At 39.9% G+C, this 18,493-nt stretch overlaps 1 protein-coding gene across 7 annotated transcripts in view; it reads right to left on the bottom strand.

Moving 5' to 3' along the window:
- The window catches only part of EFCAB11 (EF-hand calcium binding domain 11), a 188,267-nt gene that overhangs the window by 149,650 nt on the left and 20,124 nt on the right, over positions 1 to 18,493 (bottom strand). The window lies entirely within an intron of this gene.

Raw genomic sequence — 18,493 nt, 5'->3', positions numbered from 1 at the left:
GGCAGGGTCCCAGGCAGAGTGCTGAGTGCCTTGAGTAGCTGGCAAGAATAAACACTTAGAAAAAGGACAGGGAGGCAGCCTAGAGGAACTTAGGTACGAGGAGTAGCTTTCTAGGCTGCGGAGACTGAAGTTTATCTGCAGGCAGGGAGGTTAGTTATAAACAGGAGAGGGAGTGACTGATGGAGAAAGGTCTAAGAAGAAGGGAAGGGGATGAGACAAGAACAAACGGGAGGAACTAGAAAAAAGAAAAAAACTAGAAACAGAATTGAAGGAAAACAGAACTCTGGAGGTGAAGAGGAAACCCAGGCAGAGGCCATGACCCTGTCCGTGAAGCAGAAGGCAAGGTCACCTGCAATGCACAGCAGTAGGAAAGGTCTGGTACAAATGTGACAGAGAGCAAGTCAGTCTCATGGTGTGTGACATGCTAGTGAACTGGCTTGGGGTGTTATACCAAGAAGAGTTCTGAGTCTCATCAGAAGAGTGTAGGCCACGGGTATAAGGAGGTGACGGTGATAGCACACATGCCAATGATCTGCCATCCCTGAAAAAGGGAATTGAGAACAGATGAGCTAAATTCTCCTGGATGATTTCAGCACGAAAAGGAAAGCATTCTGGAATGACATAGGACCAGGGCTGGGGAACTGTGTACAGAAGATGGGTTTGGGTGGTCTAAACACTTTGGTCAAGTAGGCACAGCGTCTGCCTGACCTGAGAACTTGGTTCCATTCCGGGACAGGCAGCTGGGAGAATCAAGGCAGGCATCTGGGATCAAAGCAAAAGGATCCAGGAAGGTGGACACAGAACTCTGAGGTCTTTCAGACATGACACTTGCTGGGAGACGGAGAGGGAGAGTATTGAGTGTGGTGTGTTTGGAGGAGAAGGTAGATGCACCACAGAAAGAAGACAAAGGGAAAGCTCGCTCCAGGCCTCAGATTGGCGAGGAGCAGCTCCAAGGACTAGCGCACGCTCAAGAGCCTGCAGTACAGGACTGCGGGAAGGTCAGAACCAAGGCGGGGGCCTCGGATGGAGGCTCAGCCCAAGGCTTGGGTTAGAAGTGAAGGTAAGGAGGGGAAAGCGGTGTCAGCATTCTTGGGGCTTAGTCGCAGCTGAAGAGGACAGAGGTAGGAGATGTGGAAGATACAGCAGGGGAGGAAGAAGAAAGATGGGGCCACATGAGGGTCCAGCAGCCATGTTTAGCCACTAGGAAGCAGTCCTGAGATTGTACCATTCTTGGTCCTTTTGCGGGGAGGGAAGGGAAAGGTGAGTGACAGGCAGGAGGGAGGGACGGGAAAGTCATGGTTAACAGTATTAGTGCCTGTTCCGCCTCTCCTGGGGTCAGCTTAGGAACAGGGAAAGGCAGGGGGAGGGAAAGCGTAGGAAGAAAGAGATGCCGCTCGAAGCCCGTAGCGCACTGAATTCCTACTTTGCCCTGATCTTCTCCAGCAGCAGGTTGCAACCAAGGAGGGAAGATGAGCAGACAATACTGACAAGCTGGAAATGGTAAAAGATGATGCTAAACTCACAACAACTGATCAAAAGGGTCTTACAAGTGAATCAATGTATAATCCCGCCTTGTAAAGAAGACAATCGTAAATTCAGCCTAGCACTCCCACCCCGGCTAAAGTGATGAAACCTCATTTGTCAATTTTAAACGTTTTTTGCTTTTCCAGCTGATTTGGCAAAATCTTTCGCTATTGTGATATAACTCCAAAGGCAACACACAAAACACAAGGGTTCCTATCAAAGCGACGTGATCTGGAATTCCTGCTACCGTCTCATGTAATAAAACGCTGCATCAGTTTCCTTTTGCACATTTTTGTAAATAGTTCCTTTCATTTATGTGCAGAAAATCAAATGAAATCTCAAATGTAACAATCCAAACCAAACCAATTCATATGAAGAGGGAAAAGCTATATAATTGTGCAACTGGTTTACCAAGAACACTTCCAGGCAGAGCGAACATGCCTTACTTAGCCAGCTTTATGGCAGGCATTGTGGGGATGCAAAAGCATGCCTGGTTCCTACTCTCAGGACGTCCATACTGTTAGAAGAAGTGAGAAGGTAATATTACAGTGATTAAGAGCACAAGCAAATCTTCGTTCTGTTACTCAGCAGGCAGCAGCATCAAGCAAGTCCTCTGACCTCTCCAAGCTTTGTCCTCATCTGTAAAATGGGGACAGACAGAGCCTAACCCAGGAGGTTCCTAAGAAGATTCCTTCAGACCAGGGTCCGGTACATAGTAAATATTCAGCAAATGTCAGTTGCCAGGGTTACTGTGGTTACTATTATTAGATGCAGTACTCTTGCAAGTGCTACAGAATTTCTAAGGAAGAAAAAGGAAATTTTGTGAGCTGGAGTGATCAGGGAAGGCTCCCTAGAAGAGAGAGTTCAGCTAAGTTCAAAGGAATGGATACCAGTAGATATGTGGATGGGGAAGTCAGGAGAGGAGAAGAGAGGGCAGTGGAAGAGAAATGAGATAGGATCAGAACACAGCAAGTAAATCAGAATAGTGGATTAGAATCTTTGATCTGGGCAGGCCAGGTCTGTGTGTGGAGGGGCCTTGTATGTCAGGCTAAGGAGTCTGGGTGTCATCTGGCAGGGGATGAAAGGTTACTGAAGTCAAGAGGTAACATTAAAAAGTAATGCTAATTTACTCTCATTATCCAAAATTGAACGAGGAGGGTGGACCAGTGATTTTCAAACTTTAATAAGTGCATATGGATCAGCCAGGGATCACACAAAACACATCTGATTCAGTATGTTTGGAGTGAGGCCTGAGATTAGGCATTGCTAATCATTGCTAACAAGTTCCCTAATGCTGATACTGCTGGTCTCTGGAGCTTTGAATGACAAGGATGTATCTCTTCAAGGTAGCCTGATGGAAAAGAATGCATGGGTAGGAGGATGGTAGACAAGATGGCTGGACGTGAGGTGGCAAACTCATAGGTCGTATGCCATACATAAAAACATAGCATTAGAAGCCTTTGGACTTGATTTTTTAAGCTATGTCTAAGGGGGACAACTGAAACTTTGTAGTGAAACTCTTAATGCTGAGCCTATTTTTTTTTTTTTGGTGACATCTTAAAACAATGTTAATTTAATTATCTCCTATAAAATAAAAATTTCTTTTATTAAATGCAAGTTTTTCTTATTTTATAAATACAACACACAGTATTATCAAAATTTTCACCCAGAAGTTAGCTATCTACTACAAAAGAAAAACGTGAGAAAGATTCCTCTTTCTATAAAGGAAAATGGCATGAATACATGCGTGATGTGTGCCTATCACTAACTTCAAGGATGACTGAAAGCGTTAGCAACATTTGGCCATAAGAAAGAAACCATGGCAGCAGTTTCTTATGTGACAGTTGGATTAAAAGAAAAATAGTCCTCATGCTATTACAGCAAGAACAGTGTATTTTACCATATATGTAGATGAGGAATTGGAAACGTTGACCATAACACTTGTTATAGTGACATCTCAAAAACTAAACCCAGGGTTGGAGAGCTGTCAGCCCAGTAATTTTCTCTTGAGAGCAGTCTTTGTCACATCTGTATTCACATGGTGGTGGATTCTGAAATATTATGTGGGATACGCAGAGAAAATCAAGGAGACTGCCATGCCACCCTCCATGATAGATAACCCCACCAGTCGGTTCTGGAACAAGAAGAAGCACAACCCCCTCATGTCTGAGATGAGGAGAGTGCAGGCCTGAGAGGTTTTGGTGAAAGCCTGTTCGCTACGTAAGCCATTCATTTACATAAAATTCAGTCACTTACTTGACACGTATAAAACTGTGCTACGGGAGTTCTGTACTCCCATAAATATCCCACTTGTGCCTGTTTATATTAAGCTCACGTTCTAAAACTAGAAATAATTGATGCATGCAAATACCTATGTATGAGCATACAGAAGAAAGATATTTATGACAGATTACGAGTTTCAAGCTGAAGGAGGAGACAAGTTCCTTTTTGGGGTAGAGAGGGGTTGGGTAGGGTGTAGGGTAGGGCCAGCTTTCAAGATAAGAAATATTTTGTTAAAAGCTGGGCCTTGAAGGAGGAGTAGAACTTGCATCTGGATGGGTTTAACCTCAGAAAAGACTACAAAATCTGGACATCTGGAATGTGAAAGAGATTAAATACTTCTTCCAAACAAATAGTACATCCTTGTTAACGGGAACTAATTAGCTTAACTGAAGAAACCAAAATAACACATTCTGTTTGAAAATCTCTGTAATGAAGTCATTATTCTTCTCTACTTGTTTTCTGGTCCAGTTTCTGAGCTTCAATTCCTGCATCACCAATTCTAAAATTTATACCGGTAAAAAAAAGACCATCCTCAAATGCAAGGATATAATTTTTGTTCATGGAGCAAAATCAGTCAAGAACCCTCTGAAAAACTGACATTTTCTTAAAATGATTAGCATATAATTATTTCTATAGGTGGATTTTTAAAGTACAGTTGTATTTTAACATATTACATGTGAAAGTCCCCAGAGAGGAGAAATTCTGAGGTCAGTTTGAAAAGCTTACATATATTCATATGCCCCATTCAGTGATCACATGCAAGAAAATAAACAGAAATGGGAATCTCTGACAATAAAATTGTGAAACATAAAACACTGAAATAAAAACCAAGGCATTATCATTGCAGGGAAGATACAAAAATTCATGAAATAAAAATTGGAAACTCAAGAAGTCTACCTATTTGGTCACTACACTCACACACTAGGTACAGCTGGTAACAGCTATCTACCTATAGTTACAAAGAATCAGATACAATTTCTAGTCTCTTTTATACTTTTCTATACACAGAAGCATGTAGATACTTACAGATCAACAATCATATTCCCCAAAGTAGGTACTCACTATAATAACTGCGATCTTGGTGAGGTCACCTGACTGCATTTATAAGATGACCATTCTGACGCACAGTAATGACTGGGAAACTTTCCCCAGTTAGAGACTGTCCAGGAAAATGATATGCAACAAGTTGGCTGCCAGCAGAAAGGAATTACAAGAAGCTAAAGAGCACAGTGAAGAATAACACTTCAAAAGAGACGCAAATGATTTGAAAAAATACATTCTGTCTTATATCACTTTCCTTTGGGCTCCTTGGTTCTAAAAGACTCTTCCATTAACATGTTAATTCACGTGACCCAAGCTCATGAGGCCCCTTTCCCCCACAAGAGCTGTGATAAAAGGCATATGTGATCTTTCTATCAAGAGGGTACCCATCATTCCCTTTTAAAATTGCATTCTTAAGCCCCTACCCCACTAACACTCTGGCAATGAAAATATACTATCCAACAAGTCAAGATGCTCTTATTCTCAACCAATTTTTAATACTCCCAAAAGAAGAGTGAGATATTCTATGTTTTTGACCATCCCCATGTAATACGAAGAATGAGATTCTTAGACCAAAAATATTATATATCACTTTAAATGTCTCCAGTTGTGACTGGAGAGCATTTTGGTACGTCAGTATTTCTGCATTACATTACTATCTGGCAATCCACCTGCACTCACAGTCTTGGATACTGGCGGGCCTTCTGCACACCCATGTTTCATTTCATATGGCTGGAAAGCAGAAGAAGCTACCCAGAGCTTTTTGTCAACTGACAGGCGGTAAGAAAGTGCAAATCTCAGCACTTACAATGAGATGGAGAAGGCTCCTAGGCATGGAGACGCAAACATACCCACACACAGAAAAACACCGGCCAGAAATATCACAGGGTGCTGATGGTGGGCGAAGTCAAGAGAGCACATTAAGCCAGCTCCCTGACAACAGCTGGGGCTAAATCATGAACTGAAAATGTCTCAAAAAAAAAAAAACAGAGAGGCCATCAGAGATTAATTCATAAAAATGACATGTAGAACGAGAAAAATAGAAGGCAAAGCCACATGTGGTTAGAAAGCTCCTGATTGCATTTTAAAGGATTCTTGCCTAGATTATAAGAAATTAAAACCATAAGAAAATTATAAGTGAGGATTTTACTGTTACTGGGTATTTGGAGTAAGTGACAATGGACCAACAATTATTAAGTAACTAGAATGCATAAGGCAACATGCTGAGAACAGTGGAAGTTACAGATAAACTTGTAAACTCAAAGAGCTTGTAGTATTTTATGGAGATAATCGTAAACACTGTAGTTTTGTTTATTGAGTAGACAGCTGAAACAATTACACAACCACAGTACTACCAAAATTCAGAGAAAGGAGAAAAGGCTGTTCAATGTAAAGAAAAAAATACTTTTTTGTGGGTATTTGTTGAGCAGAGTCTTGGAAGATAGGTCTAATTTGGACAGGTAAGAAGTAGAGAAAGGCATTGCTGGCAAGAGCAACAGAATGCAGGATAAATACACATCACATATTCAAAGGAACAAGCATTAGGCAAAGGGAAATACAGGAATTTGGGATGATGAATGAAAGATGAGTTTGGGAAGGGGACCAGATGTTGGAGAGCCAGGTTAAATAGTTTTAACTACTTTTTAGATTCACTAAAGATTTTTGAATGTTTAAGAAAAAAAAAAGTACTACGAAGTTTTTATAATGTTCTATTAGTCTTAAAGAAGAAAAGATGTTTTTTGTTTTAAACTTTCAGTGCTAGAAACAGCCTGTTAGCTCAGATTCATTCCACTGGACAAAGAGCACTACTCAGTTCTCGCACCTCTTAAACTTCTGCCATTTGTAGTGGGTAAGACAAAAGAAAAGAAAGTTCTTCAAGAGAATTTCCTGAGAATTTCTTAATAATAATGAAACGTCATCCATGATATTTATTAGCTTTAGTTATTTCAGTGCACAGGTACACAAGTAATGATTATCAGCTCTAAGTGGAAAGCAACGTTGTAAGTTTTAAACACTGAAAGGAATCTCAAAATTTAAAAACATTAAGCCTTTTTAAAAATACTTTCAGAGGTAATATAAAGTAGTACCAATTTTTGTTTTTTACATAAGATATTACCTCTTGCTTTAAGAAAGAAACATTCCTCAAAACCCATCCCTCGTTAAAAAACTTGATTTCTTAATTTACATGAAAAATGCTATAATTAGCAACCCCCAAGCAATCAACCATTAAAAATAAAACCTCAAAAACTACTTTCCCCAATAAAGCAAACACCTCCATAAAACGAGAGATGAAAGTAGATACAGAAAGGCTTAGGGGAGATACTATAAAATAACAAGATACAGCAAAATAACAAAATGAAACATCAGTAGATATAGCTCAAGAAAGAAACATAAGGAGAAAATAAAACCATAACAGAGGGAGTGCTTCAAGATGGCGGAGGAGTAAGACGTGGAGATCACCTTCCTCCCCACAAATACATCAAAAATACATCTACATGTGGAACAACTCCTACAGAACACCTATTGAACGCTAGCAGAAGACCTCAGACTTCCAAAATAGGTCTTGGTGCTCCTGCCTGGTGTCAGGCCTGAGCCTCTGAGGTGGGAGAGCCGAGTTCAGGACACTGGACCACCAGACACCTCCAGGCCCCACATAATATCAATCAGCGAGAGTTCGCCCAGAGATCTCTGTCTCAACGCTAAGACCCAGCTCCACTCAACAGCCAGCAAGCTCCAGTGCTGGACACCCCATGCCAAACAACTAGCAAGACAGGAACACAACCCCACCCATTAGCAGAGAGGCTGCTTAAAGTCATACTAAGTTCACAGAGACCCCAAAACACACCACCGGATGCAGCGGTGCCCACCAGAAAGATCCAGCCCCACCCACCAGAACACAGGCACCAGTCCCCTTCCCCAGGAAGCCTACACAAGCCCCTGAACCAACCTTACCCACTGGGGGCAGACACCAAAAACAATGGGAACTACAAACCTGTAGCCTGCAAAAAGGAGACCCCAAACACAGTAAGTTAAGCAAAATGAGAACACAGAGAAACACACAGCAGATGAAGAAGCAAGGCAAAAACCCACCAGACCAGACAAATGAAGTGCAAATAGGCAGCCAGCTGAAAAAGAATCCAGAGTAATGACAGTAAAGATGATCCAAAATCTTGGAAACAGAATGGAGAAACTACAAGGAACATTTAACAAGGACCCAGAAGAACTAAAGAGCAAACAAACAATGATGAACAACACAATAAATGAAATTAAAAATTCTCTAGAAGGAATCAATAGCAGAATAAATGAGGCAGAAGAACAGATAAGTGACCTGGAAGATAAAATATTGAAAATAACTACCACAGAGCAGAATAAAGAAAAAAGAATGAAAACAATTAAAGACAGTCTCAGAGATCTCCGGGACAACATTAAACGCACCAACATTCGAATTATACGAGTCCCGGAAGAAGAAGAGATAAAGAAAGGGTCTGAGAAAATATTTGAAGAGATTATAGTTGAAAACTTCCCTAACATGGGAAAGGAAATAGTCAATCAACTCCAGGAAGCACAGAGAATCCCATACAGGATAAATCCAAGGAGAAACACTCCAAGACACATATTAATCAAACTATCAAAAATTAAATACAAAGAAAAAATATTAAAAGCATCAAGGGAAAAGCCACAAATAACATGCAATGGAACTGCATAAAGTTAACAGCTGATCTTTCAGCAGAAACTCTACAACCCAGAAGGGAGTGGCAGGACATGTTTAAAGTGATGAAAGGGAAAAACCTACAACCAAGATTACTCTGCTCAGCAAGGATCTCACTGAGATTCAACAGAGAAATTAAACCCTTTATAGACAAGCAAAAGCTAAGAGAATTCAGCACCACCAAACCAGCTTTCCAACAAATGCTAAAGGAACTTCTCTAGGCAGGAAACACAGGAGAAGGAAAAGACCTACAATAACAAACCCAAAACAATTAAGAAAATGGTAATAGGAACATATATATTGATAATTACCTTAAATGTAAATGGATTAAATGCTCCAACCAAAGGACATAGCCTGGCTGAATGCATACAAAAACAAGACCCATAAATATGCTGTCTACAAGAGACCCACCTCAGACCTAGGGACACATACAGACTGAAAGTGACGGGATGGAAAAAGATATTCCATGCAAATGGAAATCAAAAGAAAGCTGGAGTAGCAATTCTCATATCAGACAAAACAGACTTTAAAATAAAGACTATTACAAGAGACAAAGAAGGACACTACATAATGATCAAGGGATCAAACCAAGAAGATATAACAATTGGAAATATTTACACACCCAACATAGGAGCATTTGCCTCAAAACATAAGGCAAATGCTAACCGCCATAAAAGGGGAACTCGACAGATACACAATAATAGTTGGGGACTTTAACACCCCACTTACACGAATGGACAGATCATCCAAAATGAAAATAAATAATGAAACACAAGCTTTAAATGACACATTAAACAAGATGGACTTAATTGATATTTATACAACATTCCATCCAAAAACAATAGAATACACTTTCTTCTCAAGTGCTCATGGAACATGCTCCAGGACAGATCATAACTTGGGACACAAATCAAGCCTTGGTAAATTTAAGAAAACTGAAATCGTATCAACTATCTTTTCCAACCACAACACTATGAGACTAGATATCAATTACAGAAAAATATCTGTAAAAACTACAAACACATGGAGGCTAAACAATACGCTACTAAATAACCAAGAGATTACTGAAGAAATCAAAGAGGAAATCAAAAAATACCTAGAAACAAATGACAATGAAAACATGGTGACCCAAAACCTATGGAATTCAGCAAAAGCAGTTCTAAGAGGGAAGTTTATAGCAATACAATCCTACCTCAAGAAACAAGAAACATCTCAAATAAACAACCTAACCTTACACCTAAAGCAATTAGAGAAAGAAGAACCAAAAACCCCCAAAGTTAGCAGAAGGAAAGAAATCATAAAGATCAGATCAGAAATAAATGAAAAAGAAATGAAGGAAAGGATAGCAAAGATTAATAAAACTAAAAGCTGGTTCTTTGAGAAGATAAACAAAATTGATAAACCATTAGCCAGACTCATCAAGAAAAAAAGGGAGAAGACTCAAATCAACAGAATTAGAAATGAAAAGGGAGAAGTAACAACTGACACTGCAGAAATACAAAGGATCATGAGAGATTACTACAAGCAACCATATGCCAATAAAATGGACAACCTGGAAGAAATGGACAAATTCTTAGAAAAGCACAACCTTCCAAGACTGAACCAGAAAGAAATAGAAAATATAAACAGATCAATCACAAACACTGAAATTGAAACTGTGATTAAAAATCTTCCAACAGGGGGCTTCCCTAGTGGAGCAGTGGTTAAGAGTCTGCCTGCCGATGCAGGGAACACGGGTTCGTGCCCCGGTCCGGGAAGATCCCACACGCCACAGAGCGGCTAGGCCTGTGAGCCATGGCCGCTGAGCCTGTGCATCCCGCAATGGGAGAGGCCACAACAGTGAGAGGCCTGCATACCGGGGGGGGGAAAAAAAAAAAAATCTTCCAACAAACAAAAGCCCAGGACCAGATGGCCTCACAGGCTAACTCTACCAAACATTTAGAGAAGAGCTAACACCTATTCTTCTCAATCTCTTCCAAAAGATAGCAGAGGGAGGAACACACCCAAACTCATTCTATGAGGCCACTATCACCCTGATACCAAAACCAGACAAAGATGTCACAAAAAACGAAAACTACAGGCCAATATCACTGATGAACATAGATGCAAAAATCCTCAACAAAATACTAGCGAACAGAATCCAACAGCACATTAAAAGGATCATACACCATGATCAAGTGGGGTTTATCCAAGGAATGCAAGGATTCTTCAATATACACAAATCAATAATGTGATACACCATATTAACAAACTGAAGGATAAAAACCATATGATCATCTCAATAGATGCAGAAAAAGCTTTCAACAAAATTCAACACCCATTTATGATAAAAACGCTCCAGAAAGTAGGCATAGAGGGAATTTACCTCAACATAATAAAGGCCATATATGACAAACCCACAGCCAACATCATTCTCAGTGGTGAAAAACTGAAACAATTTCCACTAAGATCAGGAAGAAGACAAGGTTGCTCACTCTCACCACTGTTACTCAACATAGTTTTGGAAGTTTTAGCCACAGGAATCAGAGAATAAAAAGAAATAAAAGGAATCCACATTGGAAAAGAAGAAGTAAGCTGTAGATGACATGATATTATACATAGAGAATCCTAAAGATGCCACCAGAAAACTACTAGAGCTAATCAATGAATTTGGTAAAGTAGCAGGATACAAAATTAATGCACAGAAATGTCTTGCATTCCTATACACCAATGATGAAATATCTGAAAGAGAAATTAAGGATACACTCCCATTTACCATTTCAACAAAAAGAATAAAATACCTAGGAATAAACCTACCTAAGGAGACAAAAGACCTGTATGCAGTAAACTATAAGACACTGACGAAAGAAATTAAAGATGATACAAACAAATGGAGAGAGATACCATGGTCTTGGATCGGGAGAATCAACATTGTGAAAATGACTATACTACCCAAAGCAATCTACAGATTCAATGTAATCCCTATTAGACTACCAATGGCATTTTTCACAGAACTAGAACAAAAAATTTCACAATTTGTATGGAAACACAAAAGACCCCGAATAGCCAAAGCAATCTTGAGAAAGAAAAATGGAGCTGGAGGAATCAGGCCCCCTGACTTCACACTATACTACAAATCTACAGTAATCAAGACAATATGGTACTGGCAAAAAAACAGAAATATAGATCAATGGAACAGGATGCAAAGCCCAGAGATAAACCCACACACATACGGTCACCTTATCTTTGATAAAGGAGGCAAAAATATACAATGGAGAAAAGACAGCCTCTTCAATAAGTGGTGCTGGGAAAACTGGACAGCTACATGTAAAAGAACGATATTAGAACACTTCCTAACACCATACACAAAAATAAGCTCAAAATGCATTAAAGACCTAAATATATAAGACCAGACACAATAAAACTCTCAGAGGAAAACATAGGAAGAACACTCTTAGACATAAATCACAGCAAGATCCTTTTTGACCCACCTCCTAGAAAAACGGAAACAAAACCAAAAATAAACAAATGGGACATAATGAAACTTAAAAGCTTCTGCACAGCAAAGGAAACCAGAAACAAGACCAAAAGACAACCCTCAGAATGGAAGAAAATTTTTGCAAATGAAGCAACCGACAAAGGATTCATCTCCAAAACATATAAGCAACTCATGCAGCTCAATATCAAAATAACAAACAACCCAATCCAAAAATCAGCAGAAGACCTAAATAGACATTTCTCCAAAGGAGATATACAGATTGCCAACAAACACATGAAAGGATGCTCAACATCACTAATCATTAGAGACATGCAAATCAAAACTACAATGAGGTATCACCTCATACCAGTCAGAATGGCCATCATCACAAAATCTACAAACAATTAATGCTGGAGACGGTGTGGAGAAAAGGGAACCCTCCTGCACTGTTGGTGGGAATGTAAATTGATACAGCCACTATGGAGAACAGTATGGAGGTTCCTTAAAAAACTAAAAATAGAACTACCGTATGGCCCAGTAATCCCACTACTGGGCATATACCATGAGAAAACCATAATTCAAAAAGAGACATGTACCACAATGTTCACTGTAGCACTATTTACAATAGCCAGGACACGGAAGCAACCTAAGTGTCCATCGACAGATGAATGGATAAAGAAGATGTGGCATATATATACAATGGAATATTACTCAGCCATAAAAAGAAACAAAACTGAGTTATTTGTAGTGAGGTGGATGGACCTAGAGTCTGTCATACAGAGTAAAGTAAGTCAGAAAGAGAAAAACAAATATTGTATGCAAACACATATATATGAAATCTAAAAAAAAAAAATGGTTCTGATGAACATAGGGGCAGGACAGAAATAAAGATGCAGACGTAGAGAATGGGTTGAGGACACAGGGAGGGGGAAGGGTAAGCTGGGACGAAGTGAGAGAGTGGCATGGACATATATACACTACCAACTGTAAAATAGCTAGTGGGAAGCAGCTGCATTGCACAGGGAGATCAGCTCGGTGCTTTGTGACCACCTAGAGGGGTGGGATAGGGAGGGTGGGAGGGAGACGCAAGAGGGAGGGGATATGGGAATACATATATACGTATAGCTGATTCACTTTGTTATACAGCAGAAACTAACACAACATTGTAAAGCAATTATACTCCAATAAAGATATTTAAAAAAAACCATAACAACAAAAAAGCCACATTGGACACAGCACAAAGGAGAACAGACACTGCTGAAAATATACTGAGAAACATGGTGAACAATTTGAGCAAAAGAAATAGAAATTAAACAATTTAAAAGGACTTCCAACATAAGCACAATCAGCATTTTCAAAGAAAAAGAATGTGATTCAAAAATGTTAATGTTTGGACTTCCCTGGTGGCGCAGTGGTTAAGAAACCTACTGCCAATGCAGGGGACACAAGTTCGAGCCCTGGTCTGGGAAGATCCCACATGCCGCAGAGCAACTAAGCCCGCGAGCCACAACTACTGAGCCCACACACCACAAATAAAAAATAATTTATCTTTGGCTACGTTGGGTCTTCGTTGCCGGGCACAGGCTTTCTGTAGTTGCGGTGAGCAGGGGCTACTCTTTGTTGTGGTGCGCCGGCTTCTCCTTCCAGTGGCTTCGCTTGTTGCGGAGCACGGGCTCTAGGCGTGTGGGGTTCAGCAGTCGTGGCTCGTGGGCTTAGTTTCTTTGCGGCATGTGGGATCTTCCCAGACCAGGGCTCGAACCCGTGTCCCCTCCATTGGCAGGCGGATTCCTAACCACTGCGTCACCAGGCTAGCCCCTAAATTAATTAATTTTTAAAAAATGTTAATGTTCAATCTATTATATGTTTTTATTCAAGGACAATGGCTCAGATAAACATTGTTGAACATGGAAGACACCAGGGAATATAGTTCTTATGAACCCTACCTAGAGGATAGACTTCAGCTTAGCAGAAACTATAGCACAAAGCCTGGAGGTGAGCTTTGAATCCATTTAACTATAGAACTAAGATTTTTTTTAAAAGGTTATGATAGCAGAACAGGTTATGAATATTACGAATACTGAAAATATACATATTTTTTAAAAACCACGTTGCTTTTATTCATGAAATAATCGCTATAAGTAAACACCACCAGAGTAGTTAGCCAACAATTCACAAACTTTATAAACATATCTCATTTACTTCTTGTAAAGCCCTCAGATTTAATGAATGATACTCCAGTGTTTCCATCAAGTTACAAGATGAAATGATTCTTTGATGTCTTATGCTTCAAGTCTGTCTTTCTGGAAAGTTTGTTTTGGGTGTTTAGTTGGTTTTATTGTTGTGGTTGGTTGGTTTGTCTTATAAAATGAAGGTGTGATATGAGCAAGTATCACAAGCCTTCTGGAAAGAGACTACTCTTGGTCCTAGAAGTTTCTTTGGGAAGAATCCGGCAATCTAAGAATTGAAGATTGTGAAAACTTCTTTCATCATTCAAACCACAGCTGACTCTGGTCGTATTGGAAGTCTCCCTCTCTGGATGCCTTTTTATAGTGGTCTTCATATATCAGCTTTCTTCTGAGTAACTGTGAACCTGGGAATGAACTCCATTCACACTTAAATGTGAATTAAGTCAAAGCTATTCAAGCTTCTCACACGGTGTCTAACCTTAGAAACATTATGTAATTTGCATCATCACTAACGGCCCCAGCAGCTGCTCTTCTTTTCCTTATTCTTTCTTTTTTTTTTTTTTGGCCACGCCGCACAGCATGCAGGATCTTAGTTACCCGACCAGGGATCGAACCCATGCCCCCTGCAGTGGAAACGCAGAGTCTTAACCACTAGACCACCAGGGAAATCCTTCTTTTCCTTATTCTTGAAAATTATTTGTACCACTGAAACAGAGACATGTGGAAGTTAGACATCTCTGTTTCTCCGGCCAACTTCAATTTACACTCAGAGGAAATATTTTTCTCTCTTTTGGTGTCACAACTTCATTTAATTCTTATCATGCATCATTTATTCTGGCTTAGGGATTGTGGTGCTATAAATAATAATACAAATGAGACTTTAAGCAGGGCATGTTCAGTTAGCTAAAATGCCTTGTTTGGCTGTTTACTGTAGTAGTCTCTAAACGGTTTTGATCGCAATCCTGGGAAGTACAAGATTTGTGGGCATATGAATATATTTATGTATAGATTATACGGACATGTGCCACAATATTAATATGTTATGTTCATTATAAAATGTAATACAGAAATTTCTAAGTAATTAAAGGTAAAAACATTTTATTCATTAATGGCAAATGACTTTTTGCCATCACTTGAAATTATTAATAACATCTAACAAGAACAATGTGATTTCACATACTTTATTATTTCTGAACATCTCGGTTGAATCCTTTGTGATTGAGCAATTTGAAGTTCAGTTTGTTTTACTATTTGGTCTTAATGGCTGTAAGAGAGACCTCACAAAGGTATGTAGATCTAAATGGGAAAAGGGTATCATGACACCGAATCCCTGTTTTTAATTCCATCCTCTGATAATGAAAAAGCTTAAGGGTTTTTTTTTTAAATTAGTTTGTTGGTATTGTTAATTGAAATTCAGCTAATAAATATCCATCACTCCTGATACCAATTAGTTGCTCTTGAAAACTTATCAAAGCTACTGAATTTTTATACTTTTAAAAACTGTGCTCTCAAACCACTGAAACTTTTCTTTTGAATTTTTATTTATTTATTTATTTATTATTATTATTATTATTTTTAGAGGATGATTAATAAATTTTATGGATTATCTGGGCAGTTATGTGATTAAAAATAAAATAGTTTACATTTATTGAGTTCCTACTGTTTACCAGAAACTGTTCTAAGAGTTTTATTTACTTTATAATAAAAATAAGCTCTTATGAGTTTACTTTAAACATTTTACATTTTTTTAAACATCTTTATTGGAGTATAATTGCTTTCCAATGGTGTGTTAGTTTCTACTTTATAACAAAGTGAACCAGTTATACATATACATATGTTCCCATATCTCTTCCCTCTTGCGTCTCCCTCCCTCCCACCCTCCCTATCCCACCCCTCTAGGTGGTCACAAACCACTGAGCTGATCTCCCTGTGCTATGCGGCTGCTTCCCACTAGCTATCTATTTTACGTTTGGTAGTATATATATGTCCATGCCACTCTCTCACTTTGTCACAGCTTACCCTTCCCCCTCCCCATATCCCCAAGTCCATTCTCTAGTAGGTCTGTGTCTTTATTCCCGTCTTGCTCCTAGGTTCTTCATGACTTTTTTTTTTTCTTAAACCACTGAAACTTTGTACGACTTTTTTCACCAGATTAGAACATTCCATTTTTAACTTATTAAACATGCAGGTATGAAGGTTTCAATAGGCATACACATTTTTTAAAACAGAATCACATTGCCAAATGTCTATTTTCAAAAATGCTCTCCCAATAACGTAGATTTCTTTTGAGAAGCAGTTACCTTCCCACTCACTGTTAAAAGACTGCTTCTATCTTGAATGGCTATATTTAAGTGGATTTTTCAAAATTATACATGTGGTACAAGGGGGCACCTCCTGAAACCATTTAACACAAAAAGGTCAGCAAATTTGGACACTTGTCTTTTTAAATTTTATTTATTTATTTTTGGCTGCATTAGGTCTTCATTGCTGTGCACGGGCTTTCTCTAGTTGCGGCGAGCGGGGGCTACTCTTCATTGCGGTGCACGGGCTTCTCATTGCGGTGGCTTCTCCTGTTGTGGAGCACGGGCTCTAAGCACGCCAGCTTCAGTAGTTGTGGTGCGCAGGCTCAGTAGTTGTGGCTCGTGGGCTCTAGAGCACAGGCTCAGTAGTTGTGGCGCACGGGCTTAGTTGCTCCGCAGCATGTGGGATCTTCCCGGACCAGGGCTCGAACCCGTGTCCCCCACATTGGCAGAAGGATTCTTAACCACTGCGCCACCAGGGAAGACCGACACACGTCTTTTTGTAAAAGTAAAATGAAGTAATTCTTTTTGTGAAAAAACCACCAGCATGTGGTAGAAATACATTGACTTTGATTACTCTTCTCATCACAAAATGTGCACAAAGATGCTACTATATTTTAAAGGTCTTGATGTTCTGGAAACACCTAAGTAATACTGGCCTCAGGCACTTTGTCTGTGCCTGGCTTGAACTCCTTTGCTCTTCAATAGCTTGCTCAATAATCTGCTTGCAAATGATGCAGCAAAAGAATTTCATATATGTCACTGTTAATGACAGTGAGTGCAGATCTTTATTTCAAATAACCTGCTTGATAATTCCTACTGAGCAGGGCTGGCTTCCGGTCAGATTTCACAAAATTACTTTATCCACATGGGAACACCTGCCAGATGTCCCCCAGTATCTGTTCTCTCCTTCTTCCTCAGTATCAGAAACTCCATTTGAGTGCACATGACTGCCCAAAGCAGGGACTACATTTTCCAGACCCACCTCCCCCTTGTAGCTATTCGTGGCCTTGGAACTAAGTTTTGGTCACTGCGATGTAGGAAGAAATAATGGATAGCCTTAAAAGGAGGGGCATATCTTCTGCTCCCTTTTGGCCTACCTAGCTGGAATTCAGGTGTGATGGCTGAAACCTCGGGAGCCATCTTGAAGCAAGAGGGAGAAGCCAGATGCTGAGGCAGCCGAACAACAAGAGGGGAGGAATCTGGGTCCTTCACAGCTGTGCTGCCATCAAATCAGCCCTGGACTCTCCTGTGTTTACTGCTCTCTTTTTTGAGCTTTGTTGTTCTGGGTTTTCTGGCTCTTACTGCTGTATGAAACCCTAATTAACACACCTGGTAACAGGGTTGATGAGGAACTCATGTTAGCAGTCAGAGAAGAGGCAACTCTGCAATTTTCTCTGCAAGCATGTGCTTACACTATTCTTACTACTTTCAATCTGCAGTTTCCTAACGGAAACTGCTTTTAAGCCACTTGCCATTTTGTCAGAATTAGTTTATAAAGAAAACATAATATAGTCTTTAAATCTACTTTATCAGGTGTGTGTGAACTGCAACATGGGTCTATAACTTTGAAAACAAACGAAGGAGGGGCCACCACTGATCAACCCAACTCTATTCTCCAGACGACTCAAGGACCATTTGTAACCCATGTCTGATGGAATACAGACCATGGGAGAACACCAGCATCCATATTAAATATTAATAAAGCTTCGGGGGGGGGAGGTTGGTCAATACATAAATATACAAAGAAGTTCTACTTCCTTTCTGCTCCTCTCCACCCCTACTAACAAATGATTTTTGCACCTTCCTAGTATACAAGCACTCCACCCACTTTAGAGCCCACTGTCAAGGTGTAGATGGACTAATAGCTAACTATAAAATTCTCTCCTGGGGCTTCCCTGGTGGCACAGTGGTTGAGAGTCCGCCTGCCGATGCAGGGGACACGGGTTCGTGCCCCGGTCCGGGAAGATCCCACATGCCGCGGAGCGGCTGG

This window comes from Lagenorhynchus albirostris, chromosome 1 (genome assembly GCF_949774975.1).
Source record: "Lagenorhynchus albirostris chromosome 1, mLagAlb1.1, whole genome shotgun sequence".
In the NCBI taxonomy this organism is placed as follows: domain Eukaryota; kingdom Metazoa; phylum Chordata; class Mammalia; order Artiodactyla; family Delphinidae; genus Lagenorhynchus; species Lagenorhynchus albirostris.
Note: the sequence above shows the minus strand (reverse complement) of the source record. Positions and strands in the feature narration are given on the sequence as shown.